The sequence below is a fragment of the Trachemys scripta genome, chromosome 3 (genome assembly GCF_013100865.1).
Source record: "Trachemys scripta elegans isolate TJP31775 chromosome 3, CAS_Tse_1.0, whole genome shotgun sequence".
In the NCBI taxonomy this organism is placed as follows: domain Eukaryota; kingdom Metazoa; phylum Chordata; order Testudines; family Emydidae; genus Trachemys; species Trachemys scripta.
Window position 1 is genome coordinate 134,209,546 of NC_048300.1, and position 21,243 is coordinate 134,230,788.

Here is a 21,243-nt window from a genome sequence, read left to right on the forward strand (position 1 = left end):
TTAGCCTTCTTGGCAACAAGAGCACACTGTTGACTCATATCCAGCTTCTCGTCCACTGTGACCCCTAGGTCCTTTTCAGCAGAACTGCTACCTAGCCATTCGGTCCCTAGTCTGTAGCAGTGCATGGGATTCTTCCGTCCTAAGTGCAGGACTCTGCACTTGTCCTTGTTGAACCTCATCAGGTTTTTTTCTGCCCAATCCTCTAATTTGTCTAGGTCCCTCTGTATCCGATCCCTACCCTCTAGTGTATCTACCACGCCTCCTAGTTTAGTGTCATCTGCAAACTTGCTGAGAGTGCAGTCCACACCATCCTCCAGATCATTAATAAAGATATTAAACAAAACCGGCCCCAGGACCGACCCTTGGGGCACTCCACTTGAAACCAGCTGCCAACTAGACATGGAGCCATTGATCACTACCCTTATTTCCAGTCCTGGGGAGGAGCTGGTGGTGGTGGTACATGTAGGTACCAGTGACATAGGAAAAGGTAGGAGAGAGGTCTTGGAGGGCAAATTTAGGTTGTTAGGTAAGATTAAAGTCCAGGACCTCCATGGTAGCATTTTCTGAAGTGCTTCCAGTTCCACATGTATGGACAGAAAAGCAGGCAGAACTGCATGGTTTCAATGAGTGGATGAGACAATGATTTGGGGCGGGGGTTCAGTTTATTAAGAAGTGGGAAACCTTTGGGGGGGGGGGAAGGAGCCTAAACAGGAAGGATGAGCTCACCTAAATCAAAACAGAACCAGATTGCTGGCATGTAAAATTAAAAAGATCATAGAAGAGTTTTTAAACTAAGGGATGGAAGAAAGCCTAAACATGCAGAGGAATACATGGTTTGGACAGACATCCCATAGGGCAGTATTTATTAACAAGGATTCTCTAAATCCTAATAAATAGGAGAGAAGAGTCAAAATGGCTTTTGAAAAGGGAAATCATGCCTCACCAATCCATTAGAATTCTTTGAGGTGGTCAACATGCATGTGGACAAAGGGGATCCAGTGGATATAGTGTACTTGGACTTTCAGAAAATCTTTAACCAGTTCCCTCTCTAAAGGCTCTTAAGCAAAGTAAGCAGTCCTGGGATAAGAGGGAAGGTCCTCTCATGGATCAGTAACTGGTTAAAAGTCAGCAAACAAAGGGTATGATTAAATGGTAAGTTTTCAAAATGGAGAGAGGTAAATAATGGTGTCCCCCAGGATCTGTACTGGGACCATTCCTATTCAACATATTCATAAATGATCTGGAAAAAGGGTAAACAGTGTGATGGCAAAATTTGCAGAAAATACAACTTTACTCAAGGTAGTTACGTCCAAAGCAGACTGTGAAGAGTTACAAAGGGATCTCACAACTGGGTGACTGAGCAACAAAATGGCACATGAAATTCAAGGTTGAGAAAAGCAAAGAAATACACATTGGAAAACATAATCCCAACTATCCACACGAAATGATGGGGTCTAAATTAGCTGTTACCACTCAAGAAAGAGATCTTGGAGTTATTGTGGATAGTTCTCTGAAAACATCCACACAATTTGCAGCAGGAGTCAGAAAATCTAACAGAATCTTAAAACCCACTAGGAAAGGGATAGATAGTAATACAGTAAATATCAAAATGCCACTAGTAGGGATAGCTCAGTGGTTTAAGCATTGTCCTGCTAAAACCAGGGTTGTGAGCTCAATCCTTGAAGGGCTATTTAGGGATCTGGGGCAAAAATCTGTCTGGGGATTGGTCCTGCTTTGAGCAGGGGGTTAAACTAGATGCCCTCCCGAGGTCCCTTCTAATCCTGATATTCTATTTAAATCCATGGTGTGCCTACACCTTGAATTCTGCCTGCAGCTCTGGTTGCCTCTGTGACGTTGCACTCCATATGTTTTATGGAAATATGCTTATGAGTGTAAATATGATGTAACTGGAATATGCTTTATGCAAAAGGTCTCTTGTAAGGTATCATAACAAAGGTTATAACCTACTGATTATATTCCTCCTATTTGTATGTATGTGTCATTCATGTATCTGAAGCTAAAAATATCAAGTATAACTCTGAGGTCCTATTGTAATTATTCAAAGTGTGGGCCATTGATGGTGGTTTAGAATCTTGATGTCTCCCATTGACTAGGACAATTGGTTGTAAATGGCTCTGTTTACTTGCAAGCCTTCCTGTGTCCTGTGAGCCAGCCCTGGAAGAATGGAGATTTGAGTCTCACAGGACCTGTGACCGAGTCACATGATACTGGAATCCATCTTAAACCTGGTGCTTTTCCATTTAGAAGGAGGGGTGGGGACGCAGAGAGACAAAATAGTCCTGCCCTGTGCCAAAACTATAAAAGGGGATGGAGCAGGACAAAAGGGGTCCCAGTCATGAGAAAGCCCCTTCTTTTCACCTAAGATGCCTGCTTGAACTAACTAGGACTATACCAGGGGAAAAGATTGGGCCCAAACTAGGAAGAAGTCTAGTCTGTGAAAGAAGCTTATTGGAACATCTCTGAGGGTAAGATTTTACTTGTAAACAGTTTCTTAATGTATTAGGCTTAGACTTACAAGTTTTTGCTTTATTTTGCTTGATGACTTGCTTTGTTCTGTCTGTTATTACTTGAAACCACTTAAATCTTACTTTTCATACTTATTAAATCACTTTTGTGTATCAGTTAACCCAGAGTAAGTGATTAATACCTGGAAGAGCAAACAGCTGTGCATATCTCTCTATCAGTGTTATAGAGGGTGGACAGTTTATGAGTTTAAACTGTATAAGCTTTATACATAGTAAAACGGATTTATTTGGAGGTTGGATCCCATTGGGAACTGGATGTCTGGATGCTGGAGATAGATGACCAGCTGAGCAGTTTTTGGTTAAAGTCTGCAGTTTTGGAAGCGTGGACCAGACCTGGATCTGTGTTGCAGCAGGCTAGTGTGTCTGGCTCAACAAGGCAGTGTTCTAGAGTCCCAAGCTGGCAGGGAAAACAGGCTCAGAGGTAATCTCAGCACATCAGGTGACAGTCCCAAGGGGGTCTCTGTGACCGAACCAATCACAGCCCCATCTCAAAAAAGATATCTTAGAAATAGAAAAGGTACAGAGGAAGGCAACAAAAATTAGATTAAGGGTGTAGAACAGCTTCTGTATGAGGAGAGATTAAAAAAGACTGAGATTACTCAGCTTGGAAAAGAGAAACCGTAGGGGGGGATATGATAGAGATCTATAAAATCATGACTGGTGTGGAGAAAGTGAATAAGGAAGTGCTATTTACCCTTTTACATAACACAAAAACCAGGGGTCACCCAATGAAATTAATAGGCAGCAGGTTTAAAACAAACAAAAGGAAGTATTTCTTCATACAATGCACAGAGTCAACCTGTGGAACTCATTGCCAGGAGATGTTTTGAAGGCTACAACTGAATTTAAAAAGAATTAATTAGCCATTGATGGACCTGTGCTCCATGAGCCGATTAGCCAAGATGGCCAGGGATGCAAGTCCATGCTCTGGGTGTCCCTAATCCTCTGACTGCCAGATGCTAGGAGTGACTGCCAGGGGATTGCTCACTTGATGATTGCCCTGTTCAGTTCATTCTCTTTGAAGCACCTGGCATTGGCCACCATCAGAAGACAGGATACTGGGCTAGATGGACCATTGATCTGACCCAGTATGGCTATTCTTATGTAATGATAATATCAAAATGAAACGTTTTAAGCTTATGCAAATGAAATGTTTCAATAATTTTCTATTGAAAAATGTTGACAAAATCATACTCTCTCATAAAACACTTTGATTTCATCGTGGTAGCAGTGTTAGTCTATATCAGCAAAAGCAACAAGGAGTACTTGTGGCACCTTAGAGACTAACAAATTTATTTGGGCATAAGCTTTCAGGGGTTAAAACCCATTTCATCAGCCTTTTCCTACAGAAATCTGTTCTGTCAAAACATTTTTGACCATTTTAGAATATAAGCATTGTGGGGCCTGTGGAGAGAAATGAGCAAGCCCCAGAGCAGTCAAGCCTGCCCATCCCTCTCCCATGTTCTCTTTTCTTTTCCAGACCAATCAAGCATCTGTCCCACAGCTAAGATAGTTGGCGAAGGGGAACACTATTGCCAATGTCTCCCCAGGAAAGGCAAATAGCCAGCTTCTTAAAGAAGCATTTGTTAGACCTTTGCACAATAAACTATTTACTGTCACAGGCAATTTCTCTTCTACCTTCTCCTCTCAAGTCTCCTGTTCTGGGTGGGGAAAATGACTGAGAACATTATGGTGAAATATTGCCAGACATATTTGTAATCCTCACATCTTTGTTCTGATTCAAATTGTTTTTAGATGTGGTTATAGTATGGAAACTGCATTGAATGGATGCTTGAGGATCTATTTCTGCTGCTGGATGTGTCAATGCTGACTCCGTTAGCTGTCACAGATTCCTTTGGTATTGACTGCAAAATATTGATGCTCTTGTGGACCCTAATAGAAGCCAATGAGGTCACTTGCATGGCTCCACTCTTCTTTCTCAGAACTTCCAGAGTGCAGTATCAGGCAGCTGCTCTTTTCTGCCAAAGGGTTGTATGTGTCACTCATCTTGTTCAATGTATATATGGCAACTGAAGGAGGGATACAGGTTGCTGTGTTTCCTCATGCAGATGATGCCCATCTTTAAACTTATGTATCTTCTAGCAGTGGAACAATTTACCCATTGGACATTAGGGTTTAGATAGAGACTGGCTGGCTGAACCTCAGTTCAGCTAGAACTCAATATTTACATATTGGGGATAATAAGTGAAAAAAATGGCTGAAATTGTACCACTCTCCAACCCCTGAATGACTGGTTTTCTCTGTCATTTGTTTCAAGGTTTCATAAAATGGTGGTTTATTGGATTCCCAGATAGCAGCAGCTGCCAAGAACACTTTTTATCCCCTGCTATTTGAACTTTGGCACAGCTGTCTAAGCTCTTGTCACCTTAGGGTATGATTCCAGCAATGAGATTTATGAGGGCCAATACCTTCAAACTATTCAGGATCTGAAGCTAATACACAGTAAATAGAGAAAGTATGCACAACACCCAGTAATGCTGCAGGACCAGGACCCTAGACAGAAACCCACCTCCTCAGTCAAGAGTCATTCCAAAAAAGTTTTGTTGAAACAAACAAGGGCATTTGAGTTAAACCATATGGCGAATACTCATTTTGCAAAATATACCTTAGTTAGATTCCTGTCTCCTACAGTTCACAGTAACCCAAAAGGACATTACATTCTACATATCCTGGAAAAAAAAGATGACAAGGGAATGTCATAACATGTCACAATAATGCAGTTATTAATTATATAGACTTGACAGGAACCTATTACCATATCAGCTACATACCTACAACGCTTGGAATAACAGAATTAGCATAAAGCAATATTATATTTTCAACATTTCTACCAATTATATGTAGGCAAGAAATGCATAATGTTGCCTCCACTGACTCACCTGGGCCTTGGGCAAGTCACTTTACATCTATCTCAGTTTTCTCATCTGAAAAAGAGTAGATAATTATATTTACTCACTTACCTCACAGGAGTATTGAGGATTAATTAGTTAATATCTGTATAGTGTTTGAACACTTACAGTGCTACATAAATGCTAAGCATTATTGCTGTATATTAAATTAAGTAATGTGGGTTCCCTCTCCACTTGTACTGAGATCTCCATTATTATTATTATTATTTTATTTATTATGCAGTTGTTCTACAGCATCTGTTCTTACCAGGGAATCTTTGATAACACTTTCAAGTAGGAAAACTCAGCACTTAAACATGGAGGTAGAAATCCTGGCCCCATTTGTGTCAATGGCAAAATTTCTACTGACTTCAATGGGGACAGGTCTTCACCTGGAATGTTGAACTGTGGGCAGAGACTAGAAGAGCTGGTAGAAGTTTTATTTTTATATATACACATCATACTAGAATCCATACCACAGGAAGAGGGTGCAATTCAAAAGCACATTACATCTCCTCAGACATATATTTTTGTAGTGTTCAGCTATATTCAAACTAAAAGCTTTATCTAACTCCCACTGTAGTTAATGTTTCTCCACTGATTTTAATGGGCCAAGATTTAGTGACATGAAACACAGAAAAAGAAAACTGAAAAGGTCAAAGTCTACCAATATTTGCTCCCTGCAATCACAAGAAATTTATCATGTGTTTGCCCATCTTATCCTAATGGATGAATACCATTCTATTTTTTATGGAAAAGTCCTTGCTAATATACCTAGGAAAGAAGGTGAAAACACTGTTGAACCCTGACTTGGCAAATCAGCTTAACCCAATATCTTATTTACCCTGAAATACCACTGTAGTAATTGTCCAAGACCTAATTGTGCACTCCAAGTTAAATAGATTATACCCACCTACCCTAGTTACCACATACAAAATCTGAAAATGCATATCCATACAGGTAATAAGAGCCCATGCTATATTCACAACATATTTAAAATACTCACATAGTGGGGAACATAAGTGGTTGGTGACTGACATTTGGAATTTGCTGAGCTGTGTCTTGGGATAGTTGATGTGAGGAATGAAGAGAAACCCTTTCCTTTATAGAGACTAAAAAGCAAAGGAAGAAATGCAGTAGTAGGTCTATTTCCCCTTAGTTACAAAAATGATTATTTCAAGAGCTGTAAAAACTTCACTGGCTTGTAACAAAAGAGGACTAGCTGTCATAGAACATCTTTGACTTTGCTAGACAAAGCATTATGAATTTTGGTCTGTTCCATTACAATCTATATGCATTGTTTGAATTCAGCTGAACTCTGAAAAGTAATGTGCAAAAAATTGATGACCCTACAGATTAATGGGTCATCCAACTGCCATGTGCCTTCCTTTTTAACTGTTAATGATCTTTTAAGTGTATAGTCATAAATGCTTAAGTGTGGGTAACTCCAACATTCAGAACTAATCTTGTATCCCCTCAGTTTATTATAGGAGTTTATTGTCTCAGTCTGAACACTGCTTCTGTATTTTCTTTTCCTTCTAAATCTTATGTTCGATCTAGTTCGTTCCACTTTAAAATGTGGTACATATAAATAGTGCAGCAAATAAATGCAACTATAAAAATACAGGGGGGGGAGGGGAGGAGGATGAGAGAGAGTCTGAGAATAAAAAAAGATCTGAATCATTCTGTCTTTCTCTTGTGTGTATTGGATGTGAACTTTGGAACTTTGTGCAGTACAAGAATGATCAATAAAGTTGATATTTATGTACCTTAGTATCAAGTTTCTGTGTTTTGAGTGAATACGGAATACGATTCCAAATAACCTTGCCTACAACTCGGGTGTGAAATGTATCTTTGTCACTGAAAGATGAACATAATTTTCAATTCACTGTTTGATTACAAGAATGTGGCTTTGATGAAGTGATGCAATCTTTGAAGAAAAGGAAATAATTGTTTTCCTCTAGGTTTACAAAAACAAATATATTTCTTATTGGCATTTCCTGGAATGTGCATTTGGGCCACGATTTTTAAAAGTGGCTAGCAATTATGGGTGCCTCCATTTTTGGGTGCCCAACTTGAGACACATTAAAGGGATCTGTCTTTTTTTTTTTTTAAAGACCTGAGTACCTGCCCTCTGAAATTTAGGCTTCTTCAAGGTACTACAAGTTGAGCATTCAAAAATTACGTTGCCCCAAATCACTAATTACTTTTGCCAGTCATGGCCTTGATTTGTTGCAATATACACTCGCATACGCATACACATACGTATTTCTGCGCCCCTGAAAACAGAAGACATGATTCCCTCTCCCCCCCATCCACTTTGTTAACGTTACATGTGAAACTTCAGCCAGTGGTTAGCTATTTTATCAAAGCTGGGCTATCCAGAAAACAAATTGAGATGGCTGGCTTGGAGGCAGGATTTCTAATGAATTCTAAAGGTTGGCTTTATGCTTCATCGGATACTTGATCAGCTGTGGAACTCTAAAAGAGGATTCACCCTTGTCAACCACAATTAGTATTAGTTTGGATAGCAGTAATTCAAACCCTTCTGTGACCCAGTAGTCAAGCTACTATTTCCATGAATAAATAATGCAATAATATTTTTTTCATAATTTGATTAAAAAAGGCAGAGCCAACAGGCCTCCTGCAGAAAATTTAAGGTCTGCATTTTTTAGAATATTTAAACTGTCAAAGACTTGCCAAGTAATCTGTGAAAATATAGAACACATCATATATAGATATATCTTTTTGAAAACTTCATGCTGTAGTACTAACTTCCACCAAAAAGTCACAGTTTGAGCATAATTTGTATAAGCAATAAGCAGAGACTAAATGCTGATTGTTTGGAGGAGAGCTAGAGTTCAGTTTAATGTAGGTATAACACATTAACATGTTTCTGTCATAGGAATACAAGCACTGCCATACTGGATCAGATCCATGGTCTATCTAGTTCAGTATCCTGTCTCTGACAGTGATCAGAACCAAAGAGTTCAGAAAATGGTACAATGAACTTCAGAGGTGGGATAATCATACCCCTCATTCTAATGTCTGCTAATTAGATATGGTCTTAAATGCTGATGCATCTATTTATATGGTCCTCACCACCATAGAATCTGAGCTCCTTACAATATTGATGAATGAATAGATGCCTTTCTGGGAGATATGCTATAGCCAAACACAAGGCTATTGGGTTTTCTACAGGATGACTGCAAGAAAATGTATGGCTTATGTTATACAGGAAGTCAGACAAGATAACCTAATGATCCCTTCTCACCTACCCATCTATGAATCTCAGATGTTATCCTCACAATGCCCTTGTGAGGTAAAAAAGTAATAGTCCCATTTTACAGATGAGGAACAGAGGCACAAAGAAACTAAATAACTTGCCTAAAGTCACACAGGAAGTCTGTGGCAGAGCTAAACCGACCTAGGTCTCTTGTATCCCAATTTAGTGCCTAACTTGCAAAGACTATTACTATTTCTCCTTATGTTGAGATTTATTTTTTCCTGTTCCTATGTGGGGAAATAATTCTTATCTATGATTTCATTCTTATATCTCTGGTTGTGCAATGCACAAAGGAAGTGAGAATGAAATCTAGAAAACAAGCCAAACTTCAAATAATTATGCTTCTAAACCAAACAGGAAAAAATGCAGCTTTTGTGAACAAAAGCTGGCCCCATACAGCCTAATTTCCTCACTAATAAATAAGGTGGTAGTTAATCTGCTATTCACTGATAACAGTTCTAATTACTGTTGCTCATGTACATTTATCTCACTCATATATCGAGAAAATATAAGATAAGGAGTTCAAATATAGAACGTTTTTTTTTATCAGCATTGTTTTGATAATAACAGAGAAAGAACCACTGTCACCCTCTTCAGATATATGCTGAAGGATTTTCTTTATTCTGGACAGCCATTTTCCCAAAAGAGATCCTTGAAAACAGTAGTGCATGTCTGGATGGACTACCATCAAATGCTTTCCCCCTCCTTATTCTTGACTTCAACTATAACATATTCATGAACTGTTACATGATGATTCCTTCAATCATTCCAGCCCCAATATCTCTCAGGGAGCATTGCAAGAAGTTGCCACATAGCGGTCTGCTTTTAGGTATCTGTAACAGGGTATATTTGCCCTTTAAAAGAGGTGGGGGGAGTCTGGGAGGGCAGGTTACCCCACTCCAGGAATTCTGGAACAAATTAAGGCCTAGGCACAGTGGTTCTCAAAGCCAGTCCGCTGCTTGTTCAGGGAAAGCCCCTGGCAGGCCAGGCTGATTTGTTTACCTGCCACGTCCGCAGGTTCAGCTGATCGCAGCTCCCACTGGCCGTGGTTCACTGCTCCAGGCCAATGGGGGCTGTGGGAAGCGGTGGCCAGCACATCCCTCGGCCCATGCCACTTCCCACAGCCCCCATTGGCCTGGAGCAGTGAACTGCAGCCAGTGGGAGCCGCGATCGGCCGAACCTGTGGACGCGGCAGGTAAACAAACCGGCCCGGCCTGCCAGGGGCTTTCCCTGAACAAGTGGCGGACCAGCTTTGAGAACCACTGGCTTAGGAAATGGCAGAAGCAATAGTTGGGAGAGGAAGTGTTCACAGGATGATAAATAGTATTTGGGTATTTCTGAGCTACTATTATTTTAAGGGCCTGGGACCAGAAGTCTTATAGTGTAGGGTGGGGGCAAGGCTTCCCTCTCTTCCAGCCAACCAGGATGAGTCCTGACAAGGAGGCTGGATTATAACCTGTCTCTTCTCTCATAGGAAGAGAACCACCAGCAGGGAAAGGCCTGCTGAGCTTTGTGGTTCATTCCTATTCCTTCCTGGGCTGAAGAAGGATGACAGCTGGGGCGGAGCTGGTTTAAGATTCCAGGGAGGCTGAATTAGCACAGCCCCAAGAAGGAGAACTGTGGGATCCCTAAGCCCAGGTGGTGGTATCTCTTTAACAATACCATACACACAGGATCCCTTTGAGTGATGTAAAACCCTGCTGCCTTTGTCAGCAACAAAAACACACCTGCAACAATACAGGAGAGGGCACAGATGCACATTTAAGGCACAAGTGATTGGATTAACTAAATGTATTAATATTTTCTATATGAAACAATTTCCTATGTCATCAGTGGCGAGAGAACCTAAGATCATCAGAACCAAAAGCTCAGGCTTCTACCACTTGAGCTAAAGGGATAATAATCCCTCAATTGGCAGGAACAGTAAGCTTATTTTATGATGACCAACCAGCAGAGGATGAGACAACACAGCTATATATAAAACACAATAGCCACGTCCTTGTGTTTGATCTCTCCTTGAGGTGTCAGACTACTTTATTCGCCTTCCTTTTGTAATTTTGTCGGAAGAATGAGAGCTGTCATGAATCAAATCCTTTCTCTTTCTCACCTTTTCCAACAAGATAATCTTCCTTCACCCCTTAAAAATCATATCTTAGAACCTCTTTTTACACCAGCATAGATTCAGAGGAAGGAAAGAATAAATATCATAAGCTAAGTATGCTATGTAACAGTCCCTGAGTTGAGTATAAGTACTGTGTTGGTATGTGTAGCTTCATATTTTATAACAGTGGTCACACAAAATCCAAGTCTAATTTTCCATAGGTTAATTGCTTAATAACTCACTTAGTCTTTAGAATTGTGTAGTGGTCAACCTTGATTTCTAATTAATGTAGCCAAATAATCACAGTTCTACCTCAAAATTTTCTTGTGAAAAGCAGCCCTATGGCTAACCAATAGTCTATGGCTAACCAAATAGTCCTTTTATTTTGTTATTTTAAAATGCACACAGGTAGTGCTGAGGGTATGTATAATTTAAATATATTTACAAATCAGATAAAATTTGGAATAGGCTTTGACAGAGAGACATATAATTCTTACAAACCACTGCTAGTATTTCAATGGAGATCAAACTCAAACTAAGCTGATTTCAAATAGTATTCTGATTCAAGTCCACCATTTTCATATCTATAGTTTTGGCCATATGCATGTTACATGCTCATGCCACATTTTCTTTTTTGTCATTGGTGATTCCCAAAAGGCCATGTTCTATTTCTTTACTGATTTTTGAAAAATGCCTTTCTTCTCCAATTGTTCCTTAAATCAATAGGCCACTTATGGTATAAGACACTCTCAGCATGAGTAAGGGAATTACTTATCCTTTGAAATTATACAGAAACCTTATATTAATGATGAATGAGGAGGTAGTTTTCTGGAATGCTGGAGCAAAAATAAGCACAAAGAGATGTAATCTTTGTTCTTGCCGTTCTATATCTGAATACATCTACTGGTTTTTTCCCGCTTCTATCTCTGGAGAAGATGCATAGAATCACAAAATATCCACCCTCATCTATATTTTCATAATGAAATATTCCCAGAGCAAATACTGCATAAGTTAAAAAAGTCAGGTATTTTTCTTTTCCATTGTGGCTACCAATAGGAATGGGCTTGGGAGAGAATTCAACCAGGAATAAAAATATCAGATGCTATTAAATGTAATGAAATCTCAAGGTCAAGTTAATTTCTTAGCTTTCCTTATCACCTATTACTATATCTCAATAACTGGCACCAATAGCTACTCTAAGAAATCTTGGCTAATTACTAATCAATCATCTCAGTTGGTTTGATCTCATCCAGTCTAACTATTGAACTTTAGAAGGAATGCAAAAAAGTAAATAGAAATCTTTTAAATCTATGTGGTCAGTCCACTTATCTTCAGCAGCGGTATAAGCTTGCAGTTCAACCTTTCATTATATTATGCTAATAGGCATGTGAATTTTATGGGGTTGGTAGTTATTCATTTAGGCATGTTCTACAGCACTAAAAAGTAAGACATTTAGCTACTAGCCAAACAACCTCATCAAATTCTAAAAGATAAGATTTCATAAAAGTTGAACAGTATTAGGGCATGAAAAAAACTTATTTAATGAAATTCTGAGTCAAGTATCATATTTCAGTATTAAGTAACAACATAGGAACCTAAATTAAAAATGCAAGAGAGAGAAACCCATCATTGCAAGCAGGGATGGGCAAACTACGGCCCGTTGGCCGGATCTGGCCCCCGAGCGGTTTTAAGTCAGTCTGCCAGCTCCAGGTGGGGAGCAGGGTCTGGGGCTTGCCCTGCTCCGGTGCTCCAGCCAGGGTGCCGGGTTGGGGACCACACTACGCTGCTTGGCCCCACTCCGGTGCTCCAGCCGGGGCGCCGGGGCACTACAGCATGGCCCCGCTCTGGGGCACATGGTTGGGGGCTGCACCATGCAGCTCCTGGAAGCAGCTGCATGGCCCCACTCCAGCGCTCTAGCAGTGTAGGGGGCCGCTCCACGTGTAGGAGCTGGAGAAGGGACATGCCACTGCTTCCAGGAGCCGCTTGAGGTAAGCATCTCTTGGACCCTGCACACCTGAGCCTCTCACCACACCCCAACCCACTGCCCCAGCCCTAATACCCCTCCCGCTCTCACCCCAACCCCTCAATCCCAGCACCCTTCTGCACCCCAAACCTCTCATCCCCAGCCCCACCCTAGAGCCCAAACCCCCAGTCGGAACCTGCACCCTTTCCCGCACCCCTGCCCCAGCCCCAAACCCTCTCTTGCCCTCTGAACCCCTTGGCCCCAGCCCAGAGCACCATCCTAAACCCCAACTTCCTCATCCCCAGCCCCACTCCAGAGCCCGCACCTCCAACGAGAGCCCTCACTCCCTCCCGTACGCCAACCCCACTTTTGTGAGCATTTATGGCCTGCCATACAATTTCTATTCCCCGATGTGGCCCTCAAGCCAAAAAGTCTGCCCACCCCTAATTGCAAGGGTATGATCCAGCAAAGCATGTGCATAAGTTTAAGCACAAGAATAGTCCCACTGAAGTTAATGGAACCACTCACCTGCTTCATGTTACACAAGGGCTTAAGGGCTTTGCTGTACAGGGGCCTAAAAGACGATCCTTTTAAGATCAGCGCTCACATGAAAATAAAAATATTTACAAGTCTATTTAATAACTGACATTCAAATAAAAAAATCTAGACTTTTGATTTAGAATGTTTTATAAACGAGTTACTTTCCAAAGAGATAACACTAGAAATTAATTGATCATTTTGTTTTGGACTATTCAGTTCTCTCGAACTGCAATCATACAGTCTCCAGTTCCAAATAAACAAAAGTAACTCAAGGAAGAAAACTTGTTTATGTGCAGTAATCTCCAGAGGATTAGCATTTCAGTGGATCAGATATCCTAAACCTCCTTCATTCCTGATAACAGCCACCACAGTGAGGTGACACACCAGAAAACATAAATTATCTACAGCTGTAGATAAGCAGAGGCCATCTGGGGGTTCTGAGTGCAATATAAATAGATGCAAAACAGTAGGAGAACTGGTGTTCATCACAAACCTCAAAAGGATTAGCAGTTTAAGCTCTGATTTCCTTGCTGTTGTTAGCTGTGATTTATTATCAGACAATGAGTGAAACTCTGTCTTATTGGTGATAATTTAATGACTTAATGGCAGTCTCTTTATCTGGAGGTCATAATTAAGCTTGTTTGATCAGGACCCCAACAAGAACCTAGCTGGTATTTTTAGCTAGTCCTATTTTTTGTCTGGGTGTAAAAGTTTGTTTTGCTAATTATTATTAATAATATTATTGTTAATAATTATTAGTGATGCTAACTAATTATAGCAGTTGTATACAACATATTGCTGTATACGGTTAGCATTTGTCTGGAGGAAAAAAGGGAACAAAGAAATTGCAACACACTGAATTTAAATAATTTCTAGAGAGTTTCACATTTCAAAATCTCAATCACTTAAGTTCGGCTTGTCAGTTTCAAGTCAAACTCAGTGGTAAAACTGAAAATGAAAAAGGGCTGTGTAAAGTCATTTTCATAGAAAACTGCTTTACAGAACAAAATTAATATAAATTGGAAAGAAAATGTGCCTTCTACTATAGTGTACATCTGCACCGTCCCAACCTGTCACTTCATCAAATTCACCTTTGTGAACTGTTCCCTCTGCAGTTATCTTATTCACCTCCGTGAGATAGAACTTCAAAGTCTTATGAAGACTATTTAAGGGCTCAATCCTATTTTAGTCATTGAAAGCTTTTGCCACTGACTTCAATGGGAGTAAGGTCAAGCCCTACAATACATCCTATTATTATAACTGGTTGAAATGTTCTGAGTTTTTTGAAATTTCAGTGAAAAATTTCCAACATTTTTTCACCAAAAAAAGTCAGCCTTTTTCAAGCTGCTTTGGCTAATATTAAACATGGCTCATTTGTATTTTTTTTTTTTTTATCTTTTTCTGTTAAACAAACCACCAAAGAAAGGGAAAGTAAAAACTCTGTGAAAGAAATGTTAACATTTTTTTTTAAAGGAAGGACATGCAGAAGATATGTGTCCTACAGCAATTTGCCCATGTTTTATCCCATATGTTTTTTATTGTTTGTTTTTTATATATATATATGTAATCAATGTGTTAAGTTCTGTACAAACACAGAACATAAAACGTAGTCTCTGCCCAAAAGGCTTACAATCTAAATTTTTATCTATTTAACAATATGAAACATATTACAGCTCTATGCCTCAACACTTCAAAGAAAATGGTGTGGGTGGTTCGGGACCTTTATGTGGCTGCTGTGGCCCCACCCAGATGTACTCACTTGAAGAACTGGGGCCTTTATATATGTTGGCATTAAGATTTATAATAAGGATATATTCTCTTTTTGGTAGAACTCTGATCAATACAAGGATGCAAACTCCTAGGATTAGAAAAGAGTAAAAATGAAAAAGTCTTGGATCAAGTCTTTGGGTAGCCCAAAAATTGCAGGTCATTATACACATGGAGCATTTTATTTAACAGTTTATTCATATTTCTTCACTCTATTCCATGACCTGAGCTCATTACAGAACTTACTTTTAAAAAGCATTTTATAAAAATATTGGAAGAGGGCACCCAAACAGTTGTATGGGCCAATGGACCAAAAAAACAATCCCTCCCACCCAAACAAACGACCAAAAAGCAACATACCCCACAAATCAAAAACAAGACAAACCCCAAAACTCAGAATTACTACAATATCTTTCCAACGTAGTCTTCACTATTACTTTCAGCTAACCTCTTTCCCCAAACCACTATACTATTTTCTCCAGGAAATGCCCGGGAGAACAAGAAGTATGTTTTGAAATCTCAATGCCTAGATTCTTGCTAAGCAATACCAGATCTGAATTTCAGAGCCAAAGACACCTACCCTGCCCTGACCGAGAACTCCATGCTACTGCCTCCCTTCAGTTTGTATTTGGAAAGGGTTGTTAACTTGAACTTCTCATGTTCACGTCAATGACTTTGGTAACACAGGAAGAGAGGACATTTTCCAAGAGAGCTATGATGCAAACTGTTTAAAGCCTGATTTGTCAGAAGGCAGTGCCAGCTGAAGTCAGTGGAAGCTGGGGCACTGAACACTTCTGAATATCAGGCCCTTAGGACTTAAAAGGTCAAAACAAGCTCAAATGACACATGGAAATCAATCAGTGGTCAGTGTAGTTCATGTAGCTCCAGCGTAATGTGTACTTTATTTAAGAAGCAGGACACTGCATTCTACATTAGCTGCAGCTTCTGACTGATCTGAGCCCTATTTAGAGGGAGTTGCACTGATTTAATCAACTGTGCAGATAATCATGTGTTGGATTGATGTGTATTTATATTGTATATTAGCTAATGTGTTTTGGGTTGGATTTAAGGCTAGTATTAACGTTAATATGTAATCATTTCAAACTACTTATATTTTAGAAAATATTACATTTGTGATCGATAGGTATTGAGAAAAGAAAATATCAGATCAAAATCATAATAATTTTGTCAAACTGAAGTTTCATTTAATCATTTCTCTGATGAAAACTGTGAATATCTGAAAAGAGAACTAAGGGAAAAATTCTATGCTGTATTAGCATGTTTCATTGGTAATTAAAAAAAAATATGACAGAAAAAATACCCATAGCTTATTATGGAATGAAGCTCATTTGGGTCACTTGTAATATCCCACCAGTCCCTTCCAACATGTAATATCAGATATGCTATAGCAGGGATTGGCAACCTTTGGCACGCGGCCCACCAGGGTAAGCACCCTGGCGGGCCGGGCCGGTTTGTTTACCTATCGCACCCGCAGGTTCGGCCAATCACGGGCTCCCACTGGCCGCAGTTCGCCGCTCCATGCCAATGGGGGCTGTGGGAAGCAGCGTGGGCCGAGGGATCTGCTGGCCGCTGCTTCCCGCAGCCCCCGTTGGCCTGGAGTAGCGAACCGTGGCCAGTGGGAGCCGCGATTGGCCGAACCTGTGGACGTGGCTGGTAAACAAACCCCGGCAGGCCGCATGCCAAAGGTTGCCGATCCCTGTGCTATAGTGATGAGTAGATAGTTACACAGAGAGACACAGAGTAAGAAAAAACATTCTCTATTCAGTCCCCTTCTCTACTCAAGTAAAGCAACTGACATTTGGTAAGTTCTACAAGTGGATCAGAAGTGGCTCATGTTCAGTTGTCTGTCGCTATCAGACAGGTGAGTGATTTTGAGTTTATTAGTCAACCAACAGCAGATACTATATATTATAGGGCGGTTGGCTGGAGTATTATAGGAGAAAGTCTCAAGCAAGCTTTGTTCCACACAAAGACCCCGATCCATCATTCGACTGATTTCAATGGCCGCTGGATTGGGCCCTCAGCTATGTTCCAATATCAGATGGCACTGATCTCGGGCAACAAAATTTCACTGAAATATGAAACAAGGAAAATATGTGAAAGTGACAAGATGGTACAGTAGCTTGCAATATCACATCATGAAATCTTTGCCCAACTAAGGCAGATGTTGCTGGGGTGCTCTGCTCAGCATGACATTCTGGCTAGACTCAGCTAGACAAGCCCACACAATCACCAAGAAATCCGCTTTGTGCATCTAACGTCTCAGATAACTTTCCAAAACTAATAAGAACCCAATGTTTATTTATGATTATTCGTTGTGTTGATGTCAGTGTGTGCAAGGTTAGCTGGATTTTTTTTCATCACTAGAGCAAATTGGGAAAGTACATAAAATAAGAATTCCTGCCCAGTTCACACTGAGAGTAGAGACAATGTCTTGCTGTCACTTTTGTGCTGTGTTGTCAGCTGTATGCCCACTACTGCCAGACATAATATAACCAAATACATTTCTAAGAACAAAAACATCATAAAGCACATAAAATGCTGTTCTACTTTTATTTCAAGTTCACCAAAGGCTTCATCTGAGTCTGTTTGTTGTCAATATAAGAAAATAAATAAATCTCTAAAATGCACAGAATTGTTTTAGATTGGTTCCTTGCTTCCAAAACCATTTCTGTTTCCAAAGAGGTCACAGCTAATATAAAACAACTTGCACTAATTACCAGAAAAAAAAATCTGCGCTTAAAAGAACGTAGTCTAGTGGTTACTAGAGTTGGAGTCATAGTCTGGCCTAGAGCTGGCAGAAATTCACAATTTTGCTTTTGTAGAATTTTACATGAAACATTTGTATATTTGGTATGATTTTGTAGCCTCATCATTTTTGCTTTATTTTTAATTTGAATAATGTAATTTTATTTGCATAAATAGTGCCAAACCATTTCCAAGGACTTACTTCCACCCCAAACCAGCCATGATTTGCTGAAAAATTATCCCAATTTTCCTCAGAGTATTTTCATCCCCTAAGGAAATGTTCCATTGGGGTCCAATTTCAAAGGTGTAACAAAAATACCTCCTCAATTTCAATTAGTTTTACATTTCATTATGAATACTTTGGACATCTCCCTAGTCTGGACTGATGGGTTCCATTTCTCAGTTCTGCCACTGACAGTGTAAGAGTTTGGACAAACCACTGAATTTCTCTGTACTTCAGTTTACCCATCTGCAGCAGAGATGCTGAGGCTGATTTAATTCATGTTCTTAAAGCTCTTTGCCCACCTGTGATAAAAGGTCTGACAGAAGGGAAACATATTCTAAAAACTGCTCTTTTGGGTCTCATATGTTCCTCATCTATTCTCTCCCTTTACTAGTCTGTGAGACAATCATACACACAACGTTGATTTATGTGTTCAGTCTATACTCCATAAGAACACAGGACTGGAACAGACATCCTGGGTTATTGAGTCCAGTCCACTGCTATCACAGGTAACCCTGTCATATCATCCCATTCATAAACTTTCATAAACTTTCTGCTGTCCCAACAAACTTTCATGATACATATAAACATGTTTTGTGTTTCTATTCACCAGTTTCACAAAAAATGCAAAATTTCACAAGTATGAAAAATGATCTCAACAAAGATATAGACAACTCTTCATGAAACAGTTCCCATAATTTTATATACTGCCTTTATTAGTCCCCAAATACTGCAATTTTTGGTGTGTGGACATTCAGGCAGCTATCACAGAGACACAATCCAGAAGGTTCAACAAACAAAGTTTCATTGCAGCCTTCCAGAGATCACAGTGCCTGTAAAAGAACTGGATGTAGCTGGTTCCCTTCTGGGTGTATGCCATTGCAGGAACTCTTAAAGGCAACCTACTTTTTGAAACAAAAAATTATGATGATAATATAAAGTATACATTCCACTAATTATCTATATACATACATACACATATGTAATTCATAACTTAACTAACAAAAAAATGTAGTCCGACAAATAGTTATTTTTAAAGATAATTGCAATGTTTCTGCTGTTTTATTATATTTATTATGAAATATTGTACAATGCCACAAGCACATTGGTAGGGAGCTTAGAAATAAAGGTCTAGAACATCCTGTCCCTAGGAAACACCCATGGTTTGGGTGGCCTCTGGAAAGGAAAACTATGCATGGATCTCTTTGCAGAGTTTCTTCTGAAACATTCTAAGAGAATGGGAGGAGTTTGGCCTGCTGTGGAATGCAGTTCACCCACTAGAATTCACTGGACAGCCACAGGATGCAACCATTATCTATCTGGAAGCCCTACACTTCCACATTAGCTCTAGGGTCTCCAGCCTTCTGGCAGTGGAGCCACATTAACAGGGCCTTCTATGACTAGGGCTGTCTCATAGATCACACTTGAAAGGATGGCTCCTCAATACAAAGAGGCACCACAGAAAAGATAATATCATCTGGAATTGTATTCTCAGTAATTTGTGTGGGGCTTGTGTGGACTAATCTTGGAGATTTGGGGAGGGGACAATTTGGCCAAGGTTCTTAACTATCAGTTACTGTTCATGGACTCTCTTCAGGAAGGTGAGATCGGGATCTGAAATCAAACTCATAACTCCCATGTGGCTGTGCAGAGAAAGCAGTATCAGAGAAATAAATAATTTAGAGCACTTCCAGCTTCAAGCTTTCAAATGTCATTTTAAACTGCTCATTTAACAAAACAATGCAGAGGCGAGAATAAGAAACATTAACTTATTCCAAATGAGTAACAATAAAATAATTCAGTCCTCTTTTCACTAAGAACACCCTTAGGCAAATAGGCGAACACTACTTGTAAGAGGTCAGAGAAAAAATGATTGACCATGGCAATCTTAGTACTATCAGGCCAACATAGCAAAGCACTTTATTCATGTGCTTTAAGTTGAACATGAGTATGTCTCATTGAGGTCAACCACAACCACTTACATGCTTAGATATCTGAGCAAAAAAATCCCAAAATGAGATTTAGTGATAAGTGAAATACTTTTCATGCCTACATTGGTCCAATCTTTTCAGACTGGAAACTGTTTTCATATGTCAAATATTAAGATTTCACTGTGAAGAGGTACTACTAGGGCCAATGTGTGAAGAATTATAAGTTGATATCAGAATCTAGCTATTTCCTATCTTGAAAAGCTGTATCCTTTAGGAGAACTGATGGAACTCCTGCTCTCATCCAGATTCGTCCCCAACCATGTGAACTAGATACACACATTCTGCGCATCTCTGGTTGTAAGTTAAAAGGAAGCCTCAACAAAAGGTCAAAATAACAGTATTTAGAAGCAATTAAGGGTTTATCAAACCTTAGTACAAGGTAGCAGCTGAGCCGGCATAAAAACAAAAGATTCCTCTGTGTTATATAGTAAAAAATTGGAAAATCTTCCTGTATATTATTGAGAAAAGACATATAATTCAGTACTAGTTATCCCATAGCCCTTTTCACAAAAGTATGGGTATAATCTTAGTTTCTCAACCAGACTCTAATTTGGCAATTACATCTTGCTTATAACTAATGTTTAATAACAAATAATAATTAATAATAAATAACAAATAATAAATAATAAATAACAGTGTGCTCTTGTTGCCAAGAAGGCTAACGGCATTTTGGGCTGTATAAGTAGGGGCATTGCCAGCAGATCGAGGAACGTGATTGTTCCCCTTTATTCGACATTGGTGAGGCCTCATCTGGAATACTGTGTCCAGTTTTGGGCCCCACACTACAAGAAGGATGTGGAAAAATTGGAAAGAGTCCAGCGGAGGGCAACAAAAATGATTAGGGGTCTGGAGCACATGACTTATGAGGAGAGGCTGAGAGAACTGGGATTGTTTAGTCTCCAGAAGAGAAGAATGAGGGGGGATTTGATAGCAGCCTTCAACTACCTGAAGGGGGGTTCCAAAGAGGATGGAGCTCGGCTGTTCTCAGTGGTGGCAGATGACAGAACAAGGAGCAATGGTCTCAAGTTGCAGTGGGGGAGGTCCAGGTTGGATATCAGGAAAAACTATTTCACTAGGAGGGTGGTGAAACACTGGAATGCGTTACCTAGGGAGGTGGTGGAGTCTCCTTCCTTGGAGGTTTTTAAGGC

The 21,243-nt window shown here is 39.8% G+C and overlaps 1 long non-coding RNA gene across 1 annotated transcript in view; it reads right to left on the reverse strand.

Moving 5' to 3' along the window:
• The window catches only part of LOC117875097, a 58,567-nt gene extending 42,572 nt beyond the window's left edge, over nucleotides 1-15,995 (reverse strand). The window contains exons 1-2 of the long non-coding RNA XR_004645183.1: nucleotides 15,693-15,995; nucleotides 5,447-5,491 (exon numbers count right to left, since the gene is read on the reverse strand). This is a non-coding gene — a long non-coding RNA (uncharacterized LOC117875097). The remainder of the gene's footprint in view (nucleotides 1-5,446; nucleotides 5,492-15,692) is intronic.
• Nucleotides 15,996-21,243: the final 5,248 nt, after the last annotated feature.